The sequence below is a fragment of the Empidonax traillii genome, unplaced genomic scaffold, assembly GCF_003031625.1.
Source record: "Empidonax traillii isolate 1590-97213 ecotype Southwest subspecies unplaced genomic scaffold, ASM303162v1 scaffold435:size587000, whole genome shotgun sequence".
Classification (NCBI taxonomy): Eukaryota; Metazoa; Chordata; class Aves; order Passeriformes; family Tyrannidae; genus Empidonax; species Empidonax traillii.
Genome location: NW_020955628.1, coordinates 300,982 through 325,839, shown reverse-complemented (window position 1 = coordinate 325,839; position 24,858 = coordinate 300,982). Strand labels below are relative to the sequence as shown.

The 24,858-nt window shown below is 40.4% G+C and overlaps 1 long non-coding RNA gene across 2 annotated transcripts in view; it reads left to right on the top strand.

Moving 5' to 3' along the window:
* Positions 1-24,582, top strand: part of LOC114062793 — a 43,874-nt gene extending 19,292 nt beyond the window's left edge. For both annotated transcript variants that reach the window (XR_003572453.1, XR_003572454.1), the window contains exon 3: positions 24,452-24,582. This is a non-coding gene — a long non-coding RNA (uncharacterized LOC114062793). The remainder of the gene's footprint in view (positions 1-24,451) is intronic.
* Positions 24,583-24,858: the final 276 nt, after the last annotated feature.

The window sequence follows — 24,858 nt, the reverse complement described above, 5'->3', positions numbered from 1 at the left end:
GAATCAGTGGTGCAATGTTCAGAAGATCCTGCTATGACAGTAAAGAAGAGCTGATGGAATGACCTTTAATTCTTTTTGCATCATCTCATGATGTTCAAATCCTTCTTATTCTTCCATAGGTGGTGACACTATTGACATAAATGGGACTTTCTTGACAAATTCCACCTACACCTTTTCTTGTCTTATTTATTCTGTGTATTTCTGCCTTCCCACCCCCACTCACATCACAAGGCCATCAAAGAAATTAGATCACTCGTAATTCACACCTTTTTACTCAGGGCTTCTCTATACAGTATAAATCCTTTTTGTCTTCCTTAATTAACCTTAAACGTTTTAAGTCTCATTATTTTTGAAGTCCCCTGAAATGAAGTGACAACCATAACTGCGCCATTCTGAATTCTGATCATTATATTTCTCTAAAAATAAAAGCTCAATATGAGATTCATTTAGAATTGTGCACCTGGGGAACCTCTGATTACTGCCTGCGGTATTCGAGGCCATTAAAATATTCACGGTGAATGTGCCTCTTGCACCGAGGGGGAACTTCAGCTCCTCGAGGGCTGGAAGGCAGTAAGGGTGCTCACTCTGCTGCCATGGCACACACCTGGCTTACTTGGGAGGGCAGGGAGACAGACCCAAAACCAAGGAGTTCCTTTATGAGGCATTTCAGGTTGCGAACTCCTCCCTCCCATGAGAAAGAAACAATCTGGCCATCAGAACAGCTCCAGCAGCAGGGCAGGGGCTGGTTTTGTTCAGACACTTCTGGTGATGCAGGAGCTTTTACCTGTGCTGTAATTTGTGCGTTTTGGGTTCAATTTGAACCCCGTCATCACAGTGTTAAAAGAAATTTGATTTCCCGCAGGATTTTTTTGCCAGTCTCTCTTTGGAGCTCTGGGTTTGCAAGGATTGCTGCAAATCCACTGAAAGCGTCGTCCATTCCATGAAAATGCCAATTTCTATTTATGCCTCGAAGCACTTGGCTTTGCAGTTGTTCTTCTCTCTCATCCAGTAGCAATATGAAGCCAGGAGGATCAGCACCACTTTTTGTGTACACTCGCTGCAAGGGGGAGGTAGGGCAATAAATAAATATTTGTTTTCCTCTTTTCAGTAAGACTAAACCAAGTTGATATCCTGAAATAGCAGCTCTGATGTAACTGTGGCTGCAAAAAGGCAAGAACACACGTTGGGAGGAGGTGCAGAGAATTGGTCCAGAGGAAAATAAAACTGTCCAGAGGGAAACCAGGCATTCAGAGGGGAACTGTGGGTTGTGCCCTTTGTGCATCTGTCAGACCTTGAAGTTAATTCAAGTTCACACTGTACTGGAGTCCTGTCTGGCAGAAGTTTTTTTGGCTTCAGTTAATACACAGTGTTTAGTATTTGGCCATATGTAACTCAAGCTCTCTCAGTACAACTTAAAAACTCAAGGAAGTCAAAGGCGTTGCCATTTTCGCATACTGAGCCGTAACGGTGATGAAAAAATAATTATTTATTAAATCCCCTTTCCTTCCCTTATTTAGGCACTGGAGAGAGCTAGAAAAACCATTAAAACGCAATAAAGTTCAAGCAGAAAAATAAACTGAAGAGCTGAAACATAATTATCTCTTCCTGCAAATGATGCACAAGCAGAATGTAAAGCTACCAAACAAATGATACGAGTAATTTGATAGTGAATTAGGACACCGAGGAAATTTAGATACAGGACCAAATTACACCCGGATGAAATACCACCGACATCATTGTAGTTGAACTCAAAGAGAGTTTGTCATGTGTATAGTCCCAACATTATGTAGATTTTAGCCATGTAATTTTTAACCTGCCTTAATTAAATATTAGCAGCATGTGTACTTCGTCCTTCGAGCCTAACAAATCTGAATTTTGAAAAGCTGCTGCTTAAAATGGCTTTACGTGCACACACAAGCAAACAAATCCATAGTTCTTGGCTAATTACCGCTGATGCTGGCTAACCTTGCTGCTGTTGTTGGTAGGAGAATAATTGTCTTAGAGGCTTCCATCATTTCTCTGAACATGTCTTTTTCTTTCCACTGACTGCTCACCTTTTCAGCCTAAATATTTATTGGTTTCCCTATTGTGGTGATTTATTTCTATTTGTTTTTAATTTCCTTGTGCAGTGTTTCAAACGGTACCACAAGCCATGAATGGATTGGTGTTAAATTACGTAGAGGTGCCACATTGCTCCTGAATGCCTGTTTTTGATGAGGTTATTAAAACTTTGACAATACAAATTACCATAGCAACAAAGAGCATAAATTCACAGCCTATTCCAACCTCTGGAGTATGAAAATATTTTAGAGCACTCAAACACTTTGCAGCATAGCACAGCTCATGTGCCTTGGCTCGCACTCTGTCATTATGTCCTAAAATGTATCAGTATTCGCTGGTCCTCAATCTCTCAAACAGGCAAGAAGTCGTGACTTTTTTTTTTTTTTTTTTTTTTTAATGTGAAGCATTTGATCCACCTCCATTCCTTGCTGGTGACTTTCTCTGTGACCTTCGGGAGATAATTTGAGCATCTTGCTTAGACAAAGAAAGAAAGAAAGAAGTCTGTGAGTGGGATTGTCTCTGCTGGTGATAGTGGAGTGGGGCTGTGGGTTTGGGTACCAGCAAAGGGCTCAGACAATAACTTCTAATTTTTGTTTTAGTGTTTCAAGAACTCTGGTTTTGGAAGTGGCTCTGCTGTGCAAAGTGCTTTAAAGATGCTATAAATCCTTACTTTATAAAAAGGTATTAGTGAACAGGTCTCAAAACAGTTCTGGAACCCAGGAATTTTTACTTTCCAGTAATGGAAAAGTTGAAGGTAGAACTGGGATTAGGAGAGCTGCTTCCATTTTCCCCAACATATTTCATAGCAGTTATTTTACTCCTAATCAGCATTTGGTGATGGGAGATAATTCCACTGGCACCTGTCCTTTATGTGCTGTGATGTGATGTGGAGACTTGAGGCTAAAATGCCACCTCTTCTCTCTGTGTTCAGACTGATCTTGACATATATTTAAAATTATTGTGTGGTTCTGAGGGGTTTGGTTGGGCAAGACAATGTATATGTCTGTAGGAGGCAGAGAGAGCAAAGAACACGAGTTCCTGGGGTTTTCCATGCCCTTCTGGTTATTGATGCAAGTAATTTCACTGAAGTCAATAGGACAGTCACAGAAGTAAGAAGAAGTGATCTAGATTAAATAAGAACAGGAAAGCAGTGGACATTATTTCATGCCTCTGTGCTCTGTAGGTCAGTTTTGTATTCCAAGGTTTATGGGGACATTCGGTGGTGACCATATGGTCTATTAAGGTAACCCCACTGCTTCTGTCTAATGCTTCTGTTGTGGAATCACGCTGCATCCAGTGAATTTAATCTGGAAATATGTCCCTATTTCCCCAAGACCTCTCTCTCTGTACTGATGTTTATTACTGCAGTCTATATAATATGCTTGGCAACCGGTTCTTCCATTAAAACACCGTATACTTAACTCTGCAAGTGTTTGAGTACCCAGCTGCACCATCCAGCTTTCCTACCTCCTGTAAATGAACCCTGCCCCTTTTCCAGACAAAGACAGTAAAAATATCAGCAGGTTTGATCGCTGGCTAAAATGGACACCACAGTTACACTTTATGGTTTGATTTAGTGAGGTACATGCTGCAAACAGGGGTGTATTAGGATTCTGCTGGTTCAACCATGAACAAGAAAATAAGAATCGAGTTTCAACAGCGAAGTCAATTATTTAGAACCCGCATCATCTGTTTTTATCTCTCTGAATCTAAATATAGAGCACATGATCAGATTTCTTTTATGGAAAGAAAGTGGTGATTTTAAACATTTTATACCGTTTAAAAATTTAAGTAGTTTCAAACTGTTTATTGCTTTATTAATAGACTGTAATTCAACTTGGGAACAAATAACATTCCTAATCTGCAGAGCTATAACATGGAAGATTCTGCTTTACAGCTCATTTGCTTTATTCCCGTGTCTAAATATCAGCAAATAACAGAACAAGTCTCCACTTGTTGCAGGCTGAAGGAAAAACTTTCTGGCACGAAGGATCTACGTGTAGTCAGAATGGGTGATGTGTTTTACAATTATAATAGTTAGGAGACTTTCAAACTCCCATTTTCTTATCACTTCTACCTTTCAGTGCAAAATTGGTATAATTTTACTGGGTAAATAAGTCACTTTTATCATAGCAGGAGTTCAACCACAAGATATTCTGTTCAATCAGTAGTAAAGAATCAAACTTACTCTTTCTTTTCATTTCCTCTGTCGGTGAAAATGCAATGCCATCTTCCATTTCTTTTTTCTGGCATTGGCTTGCAGAAACCAGCAGGAAAATAACCTTCTCTGCAGTACCATGGCAGAAAAAGTGAGCTTTCAGCCAAAAATCCAGTTGTCATATTAGTAACATAAAGAACCCCATTCTGTTTGTGCCAGACTTGTCATAAACAGTGGTGACAGTGCATGAAATGCTGTGTTATTTCCTCTCCCGTGTCAAAGAGCTGAAGCATTACCCTACCAAAGCAACCAAAATTCTGCACTAAGGCCTTCCAGAGAACCGAAATGAACTCTGCAGTGATTGTAAGGAGAGGAAGGTAGGGCATATAAAACCAAAACAAGGGTTTTTTTTTTTTTTTTTGCTTTACAAAATGTGGGAGAAACTTGAGAAACTTCAGACCAGCAAGCCTGACTTTTGTCCTGGACAAAATGGTGGAAAAGTGTAGTAAAGGGAGTTGATAGACACCTGGATAAATAAACAAGACAACATTGTTTTTGTAGAGGAAAGTCATATTTCACAAATCCATTAGAGTTTTTTGATGGAATCAATAAATATGTGAAGGGTGATCTGGTTTGGGCTGTGTTAGATGGATTTCCAAAACACTTCAAAGTAAGATTCATCATCAAAACTTCTGAAAGCAGCTGAGCTGTCACGGGCTAAGGGGAAGGCACTTTCTGTGGACTAACTGCTGTGAGAAATAGGGGAAAAAAGGGTTCTTTTTAATCTCTGTTCCTGTTTTAGTGTCATATCCGTGCTCTGGGCAGGGTTGGAGCAGGAAATTTCCTTGGATTCCTCCCAAGTGACACTAAGATTATGGGGTTAAGGAAGCTGTGCAAAGGGAAGCAGAGCTGGGCAGGATTGCATCACTGATACCAAAGAAGGACTTGGGACACCAGCCCATCATCACTTCTAAAGAATATATGTATATACACTGTATATATAAATATATGTATATATATAAATGCATCCGTTTTTCCTTAACTGCACGGTCATTTTGAAACCTGTCGATGTCTGGAATAACTAAGTGGGCTGCAGGCTGGAAAAGCTTTCAAAGGGAAGAAACTGGTGTTCAGCCTCTGAAGTGAATGTCACAGGTGGACACTGGGAAGTGCTGCTGATCCCTCCAATCTCATCTTCATGCCGGTGAAAGGAACGAAATGATCATAAATTTCAAAGCAAGTTCATGGGATTTGAATTTAACCCCCATTCAGATGATAAAGGTGACTCTCTAAGGGAGTTTTCTCTTTATTTTAATTTGGATGGGAACACTCACAAAAAAGGTTTATCCAAGGGCCTGTACTGTGGGGAAAGGTGGCAGCTGACTAAAAGGATCCTCAGAGTGAGACCTGACAGTGCAAAGAGAGGTTAAAAGGAGTATGATGGGACCAGATCTGAGAGGAGAATCATTTCTGAGAATTATTTGACATCACAAAGCACTTTATTTTCTTTCCCCCACAGTAAACTTGAATGATTTTAATGACAGAAAATGAGATCCAGCAGGTGTAAACTACAGCAGTTAAATATTCATGAGTGAAAGTAAAAGCAGGAACTGAATTTAAGTTCGGGGTCAGTACAGGGTAAGATTCTTCAGGGCACTGAAGCAAAATAGCTGTCAGACTGCAGTGCAGACAGTGATGAAAGGACAGCTTGAAAGAAAATGGTAATGGTCAAAGTCAGCTTATGGATAAAACTATGAGGAAGAGACAGATTGAAAAATGCTCTCTCAATGTGGCTGAACCATTTCCAGGGATATGAAATTCTCTGCCAGAGAATTCAAAGGAAGCACAGGACTAAAATTCCAACGAGATATGGAGCCATGGAGGGGCTGACTTCTGACCTTCTGCACATTTTCTGAGATCATTTCCTTGGCCACTGTTGATAAACCTGCAACCTTTCTTGAAAGTAAATGTCCCAAATCAGAAAAACTAATAAAAATTCTGAGGGGTGGTTCTTCCCCCTGATTTTCATCTAGGGAATGTCACTAAGAGAGGAAAGTAATCCTGAAAGTGATAAAATAGGGAGATCAAACATTCAAAGTAAGAAAAATAAGCTGGAGAATTTAAACTGAGACCTGGCTCTGTGGTATGATTGGAGGAAACAATTTTTTTTCCTGATAACAAAGCAGGACTCATTCCACTGGAGTCTGAAATAATATCTTTGTGCATTAGGACAATTTGATGATGTGTTCTAACAAGTAGCTGTTCCAGATATTGTGTGCAAAAGTCAGGATGTCAGATGTTGCCAAAGACTTAATACCTGTGAAACAGCAAAATTTCATGTAATGTGGCCTAGAAGTGCTTTGCAAAACCAGTGCTCAGTCAAATGAATCCAGAAGGGGTTTCTGTGTCTGAAGAGCATGGCTTCAAAAAAAATGGTTAAAAAATCTCCTCAGATTTGACTAAGGATCTCAGCTGGGTGTGTGTCAAGGAAATAAACACAACTGCTTTCAGTTACAGAAAGCTTCACCATCTAATAACATCTAGGTTAAAATAAAACATGGCATAGATACCCTTTAGAGCACAGCTTTTATTTTTATGGATTGTGAATCCAGCCCTTCATATCCTGTGGCAGCTGTCAAATGTGTTCACCTGCTTCTCTTGTTGGTACCCAGCACCACACCCTCCCCTGTGTCCCCCTCCTCACAATTATTGCATAAGGAATATGGAATATTCCAGCCTCTTCATGTTTAACAGGAAAAGAATCATTAGTGCATCTCTGCTTGTAAGTCTATGATTCAAATATTTCATTACTTTTGGTGTGTGTCTGACACAAGCAGCATGGCCGAGGTTTTGTTAGATCTTCCAAGCCAGGCCAGCTCTCAGGAGGAGATGGCTCCTCTCTGCTCTTGGAACTTCTCAGGATGGAGTTCCCAATGACTTCCAGAAGGTTTCAGGGATCAGGACTTTTTTCATTTTATCTACAAGCACACAGACTTCTGACCTTCCCCTTCCAGAAACTCGCAGCTGACAGCCCTCAATTTACTGCAGTGCTGGGAAACTTGGCACAGACAAAAATCTCACTCTAGGCTATTTTAAGCATGTCTGCCAGGCTCCATAAAGGAAAGGTGTAATCCCTTCCAGACTGCTCAAACCAACCCTGAATTCCACAGCTAGTTCAGAAATTTAGGCCTTCAGATAACATGTTTGGGCTTTGATTATTTGGTGCTGGTTTGGGTTTTTTTAAAATCAGAAACAGGAAGAAGGTCTCGGAACTTACATCTTCAGCTGAACAATTTATGAACAGAGCAAATGGTATCAGATCTGTTCACTGATCTCCTGATTTATGTTCTATCAGGTTTTTCAAACTGCCCTGGGACAGCAAGATATGCATTCCCCCAAAATAGTGTTGGGCAGAGTTGGATCCCAGTTTCAGTTCCATGGGTTTGTTAGAACATTCCCTTCCCAAAAGTTTGTGAATGCCAGCTTAGTAAAAGGATTGTGTTTAGGGGGAACTTCCATTCCTACGGCTGAAATTTGAAATGGCTATTTCATTTTTTCAGTTGTAGGTATTTTAGGTACATTCCAGGCCCATCTGTACATCAGAGCCTTCGTGAAAAAACAGAATTCCTCTCCAAAGGCAGGAGGAATTCTATCTACAAGGATTGGAATGGCTCAGGGGTCTTTGAAAGTGTCACTGGATTTATTTTAAAGCAGTCTTTTTCATCTAGTAACCTTATGTAGTGTGCATCCATGGAGGAAAGGAGCTGAATTCATTCTCTAAATGTTAATACACTAAAGAAATGAGAAGAATTGACCCTATTCTTGAAAGATCATTGCAGTAAAGTAAATCACATTCTGTATGGCATCTGATGAGTTAGAAATGAAGCTGTCATTGAGTGACTTCAACCAAGAAAGTACCAGAAGATGTTCTGGCTCTCCTGAGATTCCAAATATTGCTTGAGAATATTGGTTTTCTGTTATTGACTCTTCCAGACTGGGCAGTGTTCATGTATCCCAGCCAAACTTCCTGGTGCCCAAAGCCCTGAATGCATAAGGATATTCCCTGTTTTCTGAGTTAATTTTGCAATAGATGTGTTTGGCATCCAGCTCATGTACATGATTTAATGAGCTCTGTGTAACCTACCAAAAAGCAAATGTAGTCAGATCAGTTCTTTTGCTCCCCCACTCAAATGTTATGGAACACTGGGGAAAGAAATGGAGCATTTATGACAAAATTTTCAGCCTGTTTACATTTTTGGATGAATGTTAGTTAGAGGCAGAAGCCTGGAAACACTGGGTATTATCTTGCATTTATGAAGTAGATGCAGTTCCAAAGGATTCCCAAGCATGTTATAAAACTAAATGGGATTTTCAAGAGTAAGTTTTAGATAAGAATTAAATCTGCTGGGGAGGGAACAAATCAGATGAAGAAAATCTATTGCCCCATTCTTCAGTAGATGTACAGGGAGTAGGAAGATTATTTTTGTCTCCACTGATAAATATATTTGCCACTCTCATTTTGCAGTTTTCCATCAGAAGACTTTAAAACACTTCTGGGAGGTGGGTGTCATTGTCCTGTTCTTGTAGAAAAGGAAACTGAGGCAGAAGGAGACAGAATTAATTTTACCACAGTCACACTGGAAATCACTGTTGAGGCAGAAGGGAATCCTGATTTTCCCAGATCCACATCAGACCTTCATCTACTACTGGTCTAGCTTTTAGGTGTTGGAAGCCAGATTTAAATTGATAGAAAACTCTGTATGTGCCCAGGAACTCATGGAGAGAAGGCACTTTAAAGTACCTGAGTGTCTGCCTGCAAGTTGTGATACCTGTTTGTGTGTGGAACAGGTCCTGTTTGTTTTACCTTTAGGGCAATAATAGTGTTTAACTGGGATGAGTGCAGCTGTGTTTGGTCTGTACTGCTGTCCCTTCAGAGGGGATTCCCACAGTGGATTGGACACTCCAAGATAGATCAGTTACTCAGGGCTTCTTTTTTTACTGAATTCACATATTTTATAAAGTTCAAACCGGTCACAATGTGAAGGTGGAACAAGTATCACTTTTCCTTGGTGCTGTCAACTCTGGAATGTCCATCACATCCTGGTCAAAGCTACATGATGGGCAAGGAAATTTTCAAACACATACCTATGTATGTATATTTGCATTTTTAAAAAAAAAAAATTCTCATTTTCTCTTCCCCTATAGATAGGAAAACTTGTGTGAAAGACAGTTCAACTCAAATGCTTTGTACTCTCTGTTGCTTTATTAATCATGGTTGGCTGGATGTTTTCTATGGAATCAGCAGATTGTTGTTAAAGACATAAGGATGCACTGCACAGATATAACAAAACTCAAAACCAGGGCTAAAAATTAATCCTAACTAAGGAATAAAGGCTGAAAAGACATAACTACCTCCTGCTGCTACTCTAATAAATGACATCTGCTAAATAATGCCAGTAGAGGATACTATCTGAATTAATTTTGGTTTGAGAGCTGTGTTTGAATCTTGTGGGTAGTTGCCACATTTGGGGTGCTGTGCAGGGAGAAGGTGTCAGACAGTGGCTTCTTCTTGTAGCCTCTCTAGTCCCCAGTAAGGCAAAAAATGACCCAGGGGATTGGTGCCATCCTGGGTGATCGTGGGGGAAGAGATAATTGTTGAGAAATGAGCTGTAGACCTTTCTCCCATTGGGTGGCTTGAAAGTCTGAGCCAAGCTGTGCATGTCCTTGTACAGCTCCTGTAATGTGTGATTCCCATTTCTCTGTGAAAATTGGAAAGGAGGAACGATGAAATGATTTGCCCAAGTTTACACAGAGTATCTAAATTTAACCAAGGAATTTCACCTACCTCTTTTCATTCTTGGTCCATTCCATATCCAATTTCCTACCTTAGAGGACTTCACACTTCAATTTGCTAGGACCACAGCTACCATAAGTAATTACTATTTATAGATAATCAGAAGGTAATTCAGGGTACTATATAGCGTAATATTTCTTCTAAATAGGACTTACCCCTTTTGCACAGCTCAGGCTGAGAGCTCTGTTAGTTGGACACCTCCTCTGCCTGCCTTTCCCCACGGATCCAATATATTCCTCCAGAGTGAGAAACTCACTCTTTTACCTGTTCTGGAGTGAAGCAGTTGAACTCATCGTGTTGTGCCTCAGTGGAAAAGGGTATTGTCATTGTGAGGAAGTGGTGTCCTTCTCTGTGAGTGGAAGCTTTTAGAAACGTTGACTATTGTACAGGAAACAAAAGAGATTGTTTCCATAGCTACTTAGATTCCATCATGGAATTGCTCCTGGGAATTACTGGAAATCAGAGGGTTTGTCCTCCGTGTAACCCTGGAATCCTGTACATGTATTGTGCTCCTAAGACTAAGCACAAAAAAAATGAGATGCTTTTTTTTCTTTAGAAATCTCAAGTTTTCTGGGAATCAAGAGAGCATGACCGAAAGAAAAAAAAAAAGAAGGATGCACATGGTTGGGCAGTTTCTCATGAAAATTAAATTGTTTTTCAGCAGCTCAGCATTATTTTTAAGAAATTCTTTTTCATGAGGAGGATTTTCACCTGAACTGTGGCCAGTGGGATCTCAGAAGCACCTTCATGTACAATAAGTTATTCCTGTGGCAAAATATAAAATATGTGACAAAGTCTGAGACATTTTAACAGTCTAAATATGAAATAAATCGTGCAGTGTTTAAATAGATCAGTATCATTAGGGGTTCAGTACTGTGGGGAAGGATTTGACCCCCTTTTTTCCTGAAAAAGAGTCTTCTCTCAGTGGCGTGATGCTCCCCTTGAGAATGCTTACACATTTGGAACGACTGAATATGCTTAGAGATAAAATAATAACTGATTACACACGGTGCATTTTTATTAACACTGCAGTAATGCAGGTCACCTTCAAAAATAGATTCCTTTTAGAAAACAAGGAGAGTGGCAGTCAAGCTATGACTGTAGGCAAATAATCATCTTAAATACTTACTGCCTATTTTGTTTTTATAAAATAATATGCCGGAATAAGTCTTGTTTTAATGACACTGGAGGGGGGTTGGAGGTTTCCAGATAAGAGGAAAAAGTTGGCATGCAATTTTCAACCAGGATTTGTGAATTATTCGTAGTTCTGTATAATCCTTGATCTCCTTTGTAAAGTACTAGGGCTGATACTGTTAGCCCCTATTTTACAGATAATGAGAAAGTGGCGTGGGGACTTAATAACTTGCCCAGGAAGTTCAGTCAAATTAATTGATAACATACAATATCAAAACAGAATTGGATCCAGCCCCCACAAAATTCAAGGAGAGGTTTCCAAAGCCCCGTCTCATTCTTATGAGAAACCACATCTATCTGTGCAATTGCTGCACAGGGCTTATGGTTAGCATGTATTCCACCTCCATTTTTGTTGTCCTCTGCTTGTGGTGAACACAAATTCATGGATTTGTTTTGTCTTTTTGCCACTTCTGTTGTTGTTTGATTGCATTTTGTGAATAACATTTGTATCTCAAAGAAGAAACAGCTGCATACACAGTGACACACAAATATTTGGGGAAATTCTAGGACAGCAATGCAGAAATGTGTGGCTTTGCCCTGCCCTATAATACTGTTACCCTGCTGCACAGCTTCTTGGCATGACTGCTTCAGAAATGGCTGTGGAACCAATTAATAATAAATTATTGATATTGGCAGCTGCTGTGCAGTTTTCCCCAGCTGTTACTCACTCTTAGACACACCACGTTTCTTGAACTCTGCTCTAATTTACATAAGTGGCAGAATTCATCATAAAAACAAACAAGATATTTTTCCACATCCTTTCAGTTTGAGATGGGAAAGTTACTTCCAGGCTCCTTTAGTTAAGTGACAAGTTGATCCTTTCTTGCTTATTCTAATGTCTTAGTGTTGAACTTCACTTTAAAATACCATATTAATCCTCTATGAAGATACTTACATAAGTATTTGAAAGTTTTGCAGACAAACCTGGGGTTTAGTTTTCCTGAGAGGGAATCAAGTCTCACAGCTCAGGCAGGGATTGCTAGAAAAGAGCTCTTCTCAATTGCATGCTCAAAGTAAAGCACTTTTAATCTCTGTGTGATATTATTAAACCCAATCCCAAAGGAATTCCTTTCTTAACCTTGTGGTCGGTTCTTCCCCTTTAAGCTGGCTTTGTTTGGAAGGGATCAGTCTCTGTCTTCCTGATCAAAACTGATTCTGACTCCTTCTCCAGTCCTGCTCATCCAAGTCACTGCAATCCCATGAGCAGCAGCCCCAGCCAATTAAGCAGCCAGATGTTGTTTTCTGAGAAGATAATGAAATAACCCCCCTCAAGGCCACAGTCAAGTCTCTGCTCAGGTGCTGGTGCTGCTTAGTTGGTAAAGCAGGTGGGAGATTCAAAAGAGAGCAACTGTGTAATCTACTCCCAATATTCCTTCTTTTCCCAGAGTTCTTTGTTTATGTTGACTTGTCAGAAGGTACAGGCTTGACAACCTGTTGTCAAGTCTCATTTCAATTTGTTGTCTTAAAGGTGACTTGGCTACTCCTGTTTGCAGGATGTCTGTGCAGCCACAGGAGGGTCAAATGCTCCCAAATGTTTCCCTGTTTCAATCGTTTAGAAGATCTCTTTCTGATTATTTTTTCTCCTTTTTTTTTTAACCTTTTTATGCTGCATCAAGTTAAATACATAGTTTAAGTTGTTTGCATGTGGCAATTTTCTGATCTCAGGGAGGATGGACTTGGATTAGGTGGATCTTTTCCAGTAAAAACCTTTCTGACAATCCTTCAGAATACTGCATTTCTATCTTTTCTATTTCATTGCTGTAAATCTGTTAGGTTATGCCTCCCCACCTTAGTAAAAGTTCAAATGCTGCTCAAGTTTTCTCAATCTTAGCATAACATCAAGGAAAACTCAGTAGCTTTATCCTCTGACACCTTCACACAAAACCCAAGTGCTCAGCCCCCATCTGAAACTGCCAGACTGTTATAAAACTAAACTAAAGCTGAACATTAGCAAGTGTGCTCCTTCTCTCTCACACACACACACACAAAAAGTCTCGATTTTGCTCAAGATGAAAGTTGTAATTATTTTAAGATAACACACAGCGTTAGTGCCTGTTGAACTACAACATTTATAAACCGTGAGTCTGCTGACAGTTGGCAGCAATGGTGGATTTTGATTAAGTAGGCAAGAAACGCTGGAAAAAAAGAAAAATTCTGTTGAGCCTCTGTATTTATCTTTTCTCCAGACAGAAGGGTGGGCGAGCAGCTGCCTCCACAGATGAGTGTAAATGCTGCTCCTTGGCCAACGTGCGTTTCGAATGGATTAAAGGAACCCAGGGTTTATTTCTTTTTTGTTTTTCGGGGAAAAATATAGAAAGCGGGAAACTGAGAGAGGAAAAACCAACAACCTAATCCCAACCAGACACCTACAGACTTCAAGTTTCATTTTGTCAGAGGTGAAGTGTCCAGTTTCTATCTGTGATTAACTGTGCATATGGGTTTGTAAAAATCTAGGAAGGTGTTGAGAAAACTCAGCTTTGTTACCATCCAATACCCTACCAGTACATGATTCACAATTGGCCAGGAATTTTCTGGTAAGTGGCTCTCGCTTGAGTGTCATTTCTTTGTAAGGAAAATCAAAGAAATTATGGGAAGTTTAAGGTATTCCATTAAAAATCACTGTGCATCCATGACTTCATCACACGAGTGCAAGTAAGAATCTACGAGAAAAATCTCCTGAGCTTTTACTTGCCCAGTTGATGGCTTAGAATATCAAAAACCTTTTCTTCAGGATGCTTCACTTCATCCTTCATTCCTTTAATAGTCAAAACCGTGGGAAGGTCCTCAGGGGCTTGACCTGCCGTTCCAATCCAATTGTAGCAGATTTTGGAAACTGTTCCATTGTTTTATAAAATTTTTTCTTTGTTTCCTGAAGATAAACTTGAGAAGGGAAAATAATGAAATTTACACATGGTAAGGTTACCAAAGGAAAATTTTGAGGAATAAATTAATAAATTCTAGTGCCATGGGTAGTGTGAAAACCATGTTCTTGTCTTACAAGATAAATGTTCAGATTTTAGAGGTTTTTCATTCTTAAACCAGATCCTGAACCTGTAGTGTGGAGAGATGGTCTTAAGTCTTACAAATGGCATTGCAAGTGGAACATAGAGTCTGGATTTTATTGCTAAAATTCCCTGAATGGTGTACATTCTTAGATGAAGATGATTTCAAAGGCATAGTTGCTCTCAATATTGGGAGCTGCTGAGCAGAGCCTGAGTTGTGTGTGAAGCTTGCAGAGATTTTAATCAGTAAAGCAAAATTTCTGGAGAGGATTCAATCTACTCATCCCTTTGGGGACCTTGAATTTTCTAAGCCCATCTCTATCAGTACCTGACATGGCTAAATCCAGCAGTAGTGTCTGAGGATGATCTTACCAACCCTGAAAAACAGCCATCCTGATTTAAGTTGGCTTTTCAATGTAGTCTCTGCTAACTAAATGTTCCATCTGGCTTGGCTGGTGTTTATCCAGATTTCCTGATTTTGTTGACCTGTCAGTGCAGATGTGGATTGTGTACTTAATTATTACTTATTTTATTAAGCAAAAGCGATGAAAGGGAGCAATGCTGGTTTGACACCCCTGGGAGAGGAGATTGGCAGAAAAAAATTTCAAGTCTGTTCTTACCATCATTCCAGTCCTGCAACAACCAATTAAAAATTGCTCAGCAGTGTGGTAGAGATGATGCTACCAATCTGCCTCAAAGCCAGGGACTCAGAAATGGATACTATTCTGTAGAACTGATATAGAGAATATCTCCCTGCCAGATGTTGATAAGCATGTTTAAAAATAGTAGACACTGTTTTCTAGGCAGCCAGTCTTTCATATACGAGATACATGTGATTTAAGGATTTCACAAAGTAGCATAATTTGCCCATTTACAGTGGAAAACTAAAATACCAGATGGCAGCAACTAGCCCAAGGTAACTCTGCAGACCAGCAGCAGAGCTGATAATTGAACTTCTGAACTGCAGTCAGTGCTCTACCCTTTAAGTTACATAAATTGTTACTGATAAATGCCACTAATGGTCTCCCATGTCCATTAACTCTCACACTACAGCAAATTGTCTGCTCACAGTAGCACAGAAAATGTGACTTCCAAGTGCTCACGATGTGAAGATGAATACAGTGATGAAAGAAGAAAGCAGACATTTGTGATCCACACACCAGTCAGCTCACAGCAGAGCTGGGCTGTGTTTGGGGTATGGGGGGTGAGCCATGCACGAGATGCCCCGAGAAAGAAGGCATGGGGATTGTTCTAAAATCTCCTTTAAAGATACAAATAAATAATTTGAGGACATGGAGCTTATTGGTGGGACTGAGAAATGGAAATCAACATAAAGAATGCCAGGGGAGAACGGCCATGAGAAGAAAAATAGAGCCCAGCTTGTGTTGCTCTCTGACCTGAAATACACAGTGGTGAGCGAGTCAGGTGAGGAATCTGCACAATCTTGAGAGTAAGACTCAGCTGTCATCTCATGATAAAAGTGACTGGTGCCTCTGGGAATGAAGGACAAGCTCTAGCTAAGCAAATTGCAAGGGCTGTTTGTCATCACACAGTGTTGTACGTGCTTTTCATTTACATGTTACTTTTTGCCCCCCCCCCCCCCCCTTCCAAATTGCACCCATAAGTCATAGGGGGGAAATCTCAATATTCAGCTTCATTAGACAAAATTATTCTTTGAAATTCAGGGCAAGGAGCATATGGAAATTCCTACAGCAAAGAACAGACACTACACCCAGAATAAAAATCAGCCACTGTGCAATAATGGAATGGGTGCCATTATGGGTTATTTTGAATCAGACCATGACACGATTGAAATTCAATTACCTCTTCTACTTTGAAGGGCCAAGCAGCTTGGGGAACTCAAAGTTAGACCATGAGGATTAACAGAACAAAGAATCTATGTTGATTGTTGTTCTTGGTAATTCTCTTCTGGCTTGATGCTTATAACCTATTCTGAGAGCCCCGGGGTTATCTGCGGTAAATGTTGTTTATTTTGAGGTTGTGCAGCTGGTCTGTGCTTTTGGATTTCTTGATCAAAGACATCTTATGGACAATTGATCTCTTAAGTAGCCAGAACATCTTTGGTAGAATCAACCTTGTTTGTAACTCACCCTGCATCCCTGATTTGTAGTGAAAACTTGTTGAGTAAATGACTTCAGGTCCAGTTTGTGTGTTCTTCTTCTGCTTTTAGCCTCTATTTGCCTTTTTTTCTTTTTTGTTCTGAAGATATACAACCCTTTTTTTTCCATAGGAAATGCATCTACCCAGCAAGTAAGAAATAACATGAGTAGAAAATGTATATGCTTTCTCTTATACTGCTATACTGTTAAAAAAACTTGTCAAAAGAATCACATATCCAGGAGTTTCACTTGGATACAACCGTAGCAGCTTTGATGGAGGGAGCACTTTATAGAGGCAGAACCCGATTCTGTGCATTTTGTGGCCTTTGTCAGCAGAAGCAGAGGATATCACTTTAATACCAAACTTTGCACAGTTGATTGGCACTTCTCTGAATGCCTCTGAGCCATTCCTTGGCTACTCCGACTTCAGAGTAGCGAGAATATTTTCCCATAATTTCTTACATCAACAGATGTGTTTGGTAGTGTGGATCCTCCTGGAATGATGATCTGTGCCTCTCAGCTGAACTGTAATTTCCCATCCTTGCAAGTCAACCTTTACACATTTCCACCAGGATGGAGAAGTCAGAGTTCCAATTGCAGTGTGGGAGCAGAGGAAATCTTGTTTTTGTAGCTGGCAGAACTTGAGCTGGAGGAGAAAGCTTAGGCTGAGATTTGTGTTGCTAAGGGGATAATGCATTTGTAGCCAGATTCATTCTTTGCTTGCTCCTCTGTAAATATTTCCCAATTCACCTTTTTAATATGAATCCTGTTCCTTTCTTATACACCATTTCAATGCATAAATGTGATTATCGATATTTTTTAAAAATAATAACCTGTAATGAACAGAGCACTGTAATAGAAACAAACTGATTTTGAATTCCATTTTAGGGCTCATTCAATACAAAAATAGGCTTTAGGCATTATATGCACATGCCCCCACACTAACAGAGATATAATGCAACATTTTATTAATGGCTCTAAAAGCAGCTATAGCAAAATAAACCCCTTTAGGATAGAGAGATGTATATAATTAGAGTTGTAGATCTCAGATTAAGGCATTTATCTTTGACTCCTTATGAGATGCATTGTCCTGTGCCCCTGCATACAGTTTGTACTCTAGCAATTACACAAAGGCAATTGCTATAAATGCCTTTTCTTTCTCTGGAAATTAGAATTTAAATTTTGTCCTTTCAAACACTCTGCAAAGAATGCCTCTGAAATTATCATTCAATAGGTAACATGGGATTATTGCCACATCCATTTGCTTCAGCTCGAACTAAAGGCTGTTCCAAGCATGGTCAGTTCAATCAACATTTTCTCTTGGAAGTCCATAGCCTGCAGGCTGGCTTGCTCCTCTGATTGTATTACTAGTTTGCTTTTTATTTTTAAAGACAATCACATACTCTGCAGCCCAGACTCGTTGGAAGGTTGCTGTGTTAAAATAGACCGTGCTGTGGCTGAAAATTAAGAAACTAATAAACAGTTATTCACTGCAAACTCAATAATAATGCCTTACAGATGGAGTGGGATGGAGAAGCATGTTTCATTTGGGTTATTAAATTTAGATAAGATCTTAAGAAGACCTTACTTCAATTTTCATGAGAGTCTGGCTCCCTCTGTCCGGAAGTACCTGAACACAGAGCCACAAAAATTCTTGGAAAGCAAGAACCTGACCCATTTTTTTCATCCATCCTGGTGATATGTGAATATGTCATAAGCACTTGCCCTGTTCTTTGACCTCACATTGTTCTCACAGTGCTCAGTTTGTTACTGCTGGCAGCAAGGAGGTGCTTTCTGGGCCTCAAGCTGCTGCAAATAAGAGGTGAAATTGAAACTTGTTGAAATTCAAGTTACATCACTCTTCCTGTCCTTGGTTTGCTTTATGACCTAATGCTTCAGAACCTCCTTTCATGCACACCAGCCTTTTGCTGTGGTGATCAGGATCCATTGCGCTGTTTTCAGGAGCTGAAAAATCTGACTTTCAGAGTCTTTACCTGTGATTTACAACATTTCCGTTTATTTATAAGAAATAAAGCTCACCAGTGATCACAAAGAAAGAATCCCAAGGGGGATAATATTGTCTGATTTCCAGTCTCGGTGCACCTCTTTTGCTGAGCAGATCTTGGTGTCAAGTGCACTTTCTGGAGGAGAGCACTCACAGGGTACTTTAAAAGTTTTTGGTATCTTTTACTGCTCTTTGTTCTCAGGCTCAGTGAATGCATGAAAACTAGACAGGTACTGTCCCCTTCCAAAAATTCTCAGTGCACATCAAAGTGGGCTAATTGTCTTTAAAAATGCTCTTGCTCCCTTTATAGAAATTCCCAGCTATTGCTGTCAGGCTGAGAAGTAATCAAGCAACAGACTTCAGTGTAGCTGAATACAATTGATTATGTTTCAAGGATTACAGGCAGTTTGAGGCATGGTAGGAATGCACTTCCTTTTTTCTATTTTCAGCTATTTTCCAATTACAAAGTACTCCTGTCCTGGCATGAACATCTGCATTCATTTGGCAAAAGACACATTTCTGATAGAACAGCAAATTCTCCGATGGTATTAAAGCCTTATTTTTTTCATCCCCAAACTTGTATAGACAAGAGAGAAAGAAAAAAAGGAAAATTATGTCGTCTCTGATGTTGCAATAAGGGCTTTTTGTCAGCTCTTGATTCTTCTTGTTCCTCTCAGCACCAAACGACCCGACAGTGCCTCATGCGTTCAAAAAGCAACACTTGCACTGAGAGCAGGGCTGTGGAAACCTGTCTGTCCAGTTTCTCCTCAACACAAAGACTAATCCTGGCACAATTTCATGCACTGAGTTGCTTTTTTTCCTATGTAATCCAACTTGTTTGAAGTGCAGAGCATCCTCAGTTCTCCATGTGATAACCAGGAACTGGGAGAACCCTCAGCTTCACTGATTTCCACTTTCCTTCTGGTCAGTCTCCTCTCAATTAAGGGCATTGACATCTCAACTGAAGTTTATGTGAAACTGTGCCATATTCCTGTGAGAAGAGCTGAGGTCACAGAACTGGCATGTTCCTCCTTTGTATGTTCGTCAACTGGGAGAATCAGGTCCATAGAATAACAGAAAGCTGCTGCTCTTATTTAACACTTTTATTTTATTCTCTTTTCATGAATTCTTATTCCCCTACAACCTAAAGAGTTCTGCAGAGGAAGGGAGAAAAATAGAAGTAAAAATTTTTAGTTGCTTTAAAAAAAAAAAAAAGATCTTTTTAAAAATATGAAATATCTAGTGAGTCCTAAGAGCAGAACACTGCAGGGTACATATTAATGACCTGTTAATGCACTTCTCAGGTGGTAAATTGTCCCATTAATGTTCCCTTGTCAAGTCATCTTGTATAAATTATTCAAATTCACAGTCAGGGCATGGTGGAGGAGGGGAGCACCATCATAGAAATGGTGTTGTAGACATTAACATCACAGGTCTTGCTCTTTCTTGGGGGTTACTCTTTACAGATGTTTTCAGTGATATCTTTTCCAGAAGGAATGTAACCAGAATGTCTGTCACTGGGACAAGCTTGGAGCATTAACCCCATTAAGCAAAGAAACTGCTTTCTCCCAAGCTCTTCTGCAGTCCATTTTCACGTCTCCAGCAACCCTTCCATGAATAATTTGTTTCCTGGCTTTGCCCACAACAATTCCATTTGATAGACCCAACTTGAGGATGGGTGTATTTCTTTCACTGATCATGTCAGTGCTCAAGTCACAGAAGACAAGGCTGGGCAAGCATTAAGGTTTTTGCTGGTCAACCTCCTCTTCGTGGGGCACCATCAGCAGGCTTTCCCAAGGCTGGATTGCTGTGGCTGTTTTCCAGGCCCATAGTGATGGTGAAGTGATCCCCTAAGCCTGGCAGGACCTTGGGGTGGTCTGCTATGTCTGTGCAGTATTTCCAGGCTTCCCAGCTTCACCCTGTGGTGTAGATAATCCACAGAAAATATACCTGTATAATTTGTGTCAGATGTTTGCCTGACACATTCCTTAAAAACTTCAAAGACAGAGATTCCCCATCTCCCCACACAGCCTATTTCAGGGTTTAGTTTTACAGAGTGTTCCTTATGTTTAAGTTAATTTTCCCCTGTTGCAGATGAGGCCCATTACTATTTCTCCTCCCTAAAATAAGCACAGAAAAACTGCTTATTCCCTTTCTCCTTTGCAGCAGCCTTTTATGTACTTTGAAGGCTGTTATCCCTTCTTTTAGCCATCTCTTCTCCAGTCTGCACAGCCCCAGATCTTTCAACCTCACCTCCTAAGTTTAGTGCTTTGATCTTTCTCACTGCAGGAATGAGTCAACTTTTTACCTGAAGTGGAGTTTCCAAAGCTCGATGCAGTCAGAGGAGCGTAGAGAATGACTTGGTGTGTCACATGGCTTGGAGCTAAACTACTATTGGTGTTTCCCATGTGGTTTATCAAACTTTTGCTTCAGATTCTTCTTTGGACTCTCTATAATCTCAGGGTTTTCATTTCTGCAGAAAAGGGACCAACCTTAACCTTTCACTCTGCACTTTGCAAAATGGTTGATCTTCAATGTAGAAATTAGCATTAGTTCTTTGTAGGTTACATCATTTTTTCATGTTTCCTTATTTATTTACCTCTTCAGCTAAATAGCAGGTAATAAACAAGAGGAATATAGTGACCCTCTGCCACAGCTGGAGAAAATGATTGTCTACCTCAGGCTTTGAGTGTGGAATTTTTACTCTAAAATTTTCCTAAATAGGTAACATTAGCTTTGCATCTCTTTTACATATAAACTTTAAAACTGTACTAGTTGCTCTCTCAGATTCTTCAGTTATAATGTCAAAAATCCCTCAACAGTGATGCTGATCTTTTCTTCCTTATAAAATTAGGAAAAAAAAAATAATCCAGTATTTCAGGTAGCAAATATTAAGTTTGGCTCATATTTTTGATGTGACAAACCCACTTGTTTTGCCTGAGAGGATTTAAGCTAACAATGATGTGAATCCTAGTGCTGTTGGAGACTGTAGAAAATCTCCCATTTAGTGCATCCAGGTTTTCAAACATCTTTATTATGATCCTGCAGGCTATCACCTTGTCAGTATGTATGTAGATTTTGTGGTTACAATGGGGAAAAGCTGCATCATCCACATGGGAAAGCCTACAGAAAACTGCCTTCACTGATGTGGCTTTACTTTTAAAATTATACAATTTTTGGTACAAGTTCTGATTTCTGTCATGGTTCAAAAATGGTATCACTTTTAAATAGACTGTGACAGTGTCACGGTATGTGATCAGCCACTAAAGAAAGTGGTTCTGTGGTGATATATGTGTTCCCAATATTAACATTTTCTGATTTGAAGCACTTTGATTAGTAATGCTGAGCAGGGGTGTTTGAAAGAGCAGAATGTACTTGACCATACCTGTCCCCTTCAAAGTTCATAATGACTGAACAGCTAAATCCCCTCTAATGGATCAGAAAATGTGATCTATAGCTCATTGCTGTGCTCTAAAACTGTGGCAAATGGCCCATGACTGGTCTACAGAAGCATATTAAATACATTTTGGCTTAAGATTTTTAGGAATGCCTGGTGACAAAGAAATACAGATGGATGACAGACACTTAGCACTCCCCCAAAAAATGATGTCTTTTGCCAACAGCAGGTTTTTCACTTCTGAGTTTAGATCAGCTTAGATAAAGATTTTCCAGATGAGTCCAGCCCTGTGGATCTCTTTAACACACACTTGGGATGTTAAATCCTCATCTTTATCAGGTAGTCAAATGCATTTTAACCCTATAGATGACTGATCCATCCAAGAACTAATCCATATATATACATGTGAGGGTGCTTTGGAGGGGAGCTGTGCGAGCTGCAGGGATATCTGAGCTTTTGAGGCATCGTATCCGTGTGTTCTGATCAGCATCTTTTTTGTTCTCTCCCTGAGCTCCACTGTGCGTGGTGGTGGCGGCAGAGGGACAGCCAGAAGGGTGCTGTGAGACCTGTTGGCATCACTAACGATGTGGAGCTGCCAGAATGGGCCCAGGGAAGCTTGGAGAGCAGCACCCACACACTCCTAATGAGGACAGAGGGAGGAGGGTGCCTGTGCGAGCACAGAGGCAGCGCCAGGCAGCTCCTGGGGGGAAGGGGGGGTGGGCAGCCCAGAGAGAAAACATTATTGTCTGTGTGGGTTTTAAAGCTGTGTCGGAGCCCTCCTTCCCCGCAGAGCCCCGTTCCATCTGCTGTTTAAGCAGAAAGTAGTCGTGTAGGTGGGAAAGGAAGTTCTGCACCTAGGGAAAGCTGCTGTCCTGAGCTGGTTAGAGAGAGCCGGTGTGACAGCAGGCGGGGGACACCTGTGTGTCACACAGTGGGGAAAGGAGCAGCAGGAAGTGCAGAGGAGGAGAAGAAATGCGAAGAGCCAGCCTGGGTGAATCCTGGATTGTGCGAGGAACAGGATTTCCCCTGACCTTCTTGGAGCTGAACCAGCTCACGTGGGAGAGGGGACTCAGGTAGAAAACCCCTCCACAAACCCGCTCCAACTGAAGCCATTTCAGCAGAATCCGAGAGGCAAACTTCCTACCCTGGCAGCTCTGCTAACCACTGACAAGGTGCCTTTTTTTAGGGGTTGAGGAGGGCACATAGCCAAAGGCATCCCACATTCCTTATGCTGAGTGCGAAGGTTGCCAAAATTAGTGCACGTACACAGAGTGCACAATAAGCCATTTCCCGCTTGATATGCCAAGAAGGCTGAGGAATCTGTGAATTGTGCTGCTAAGAGGAAGCACATACCCAGCATCTTGTCCATCAAAGCAGAAAACACCTCCGAACGGCAACAAGAGCGAACCAGCGCTGCAAGAAGCTGTTTAAAACCAGCAGCAGAGCTGTGCAAATAAAATTCCGAGCTCGTGCAGGCAGCTCCAAACTCCCTGCCAAAAGTGAAAAAGCAGCGTACACCAGAGTGTAATCAAGCTCTTCAAATCTACTATGCAAGTGCCTCTGCAGTGGCTCTTTCTCCAAGAATCCAAAGTTCTGAGTGCTGTCTTGAGGGAGACATTTCACACCAGTTCTGTAGGTACAGCAGCAAAATTGCTTTAGCCGGAGCAGCATCGCATGGCTCTTTATTCCATTTTGCAGAGGTAATAAACATTAGCTGAATAATTTAGGCTGAAACATTTTACCCCATAAAATTTTTTTCCATTGACAAACAGTTATTTCTATCATCCACAATAACCATTTTTAAGGGCGGCAGAATGAAGCTGAGTTTTCCATTTACCAGTGTGAAACTTTTTTTTTTTTTTTTTTTTTTTTTTAAGAAGTCCTGATTTATTCACACTGTGTGTGCAGTGTTTTAGTGTGGTGGTATTTGAAGCCAGGATTTGTGAAAAACATGATCCATTGGCAAGAAAAAGAACAGAGGAGGGAGGTAGTATTTGTTTTTCAAGCAACTGGCCCACTGTTTTAGCAACGAGGAGAAGAAAGGGACTTGACTTCTTACAAGAAATCTCTTTGATTTTTATATAATTATATGGGAGTCTGACTGGGAAGTTCAGGGATGTGCAAGAGGATTAGCTCCTGCTTCTCACTCAGATGCAGGTGGTCAGAAAGTTTCTCTGAGATAATAGAATTAAACTCTTAGGAAAACTGATGAAAGATCCACATTTGTTGTTTCCGAAGAGGGTTACACTTGGAAAATGAGAGACAAAGCATGATCTGTGGGCATCGCTCTGGGCAGGCAAAGCCCCGTGCCCAAAGAGAAATTGAGAGATGTAGACAATTGTCTAAAGTATTATGGAAAAATGACCGTTTTACACTGACAGATGATGCAGGTAAAGAGAGTTCTAATGGAAAACAATACAAAACCTCCTGTTTTGTTCTCTATTTGATCCTCCTTCACTGTGTTTACTTGCTTAAACATACTTTCTTGAGCTACACCCCAGAGCATATGGACTGTCCCCTTTGTGTGACATTATCCCTGCTGACAGGCTGGGGATTGTCTTTGGTCACCCAGATAGGATGAGCCACAGTGATTAACAACATGTATTATTTCTTGGCTCTGCCTGTCCCTAAACTGATGACTCTGTATATCCATCCCACAGCTATTGGCATTGGTTCCTCATCAGATTGTGACCTGAGGCCTCCTGGGTGTAAATAAGAGCACAAAGTATTGCAGGGCTCAGTGGTAAATATTATACTTCATGGCTCAGTGTTTAGCTTATGTGATGGATTGCTGGAGATATAAATGAAAAACTTAAAAAGAAAAAAAAAAGGAAATATATGTTTAAAATGTTCACTTTAATTTCAGAGCTCTAATATCTTATTGCATCTTTATTGTCATGGGTATGAGCCTATGGAGAATTTAATTTCTAGGTAAGAATAACTGCTAGGGAGTTTGTGCCTCATGAAAGTAGTTTCTTCACAACTGTCTTGCAATTGAAGTATTGTTAAGCCCTTGTCTAAATATAGTGGCAACATTAAAAAGCACAGCAAGCAATTTCTTCCTTTT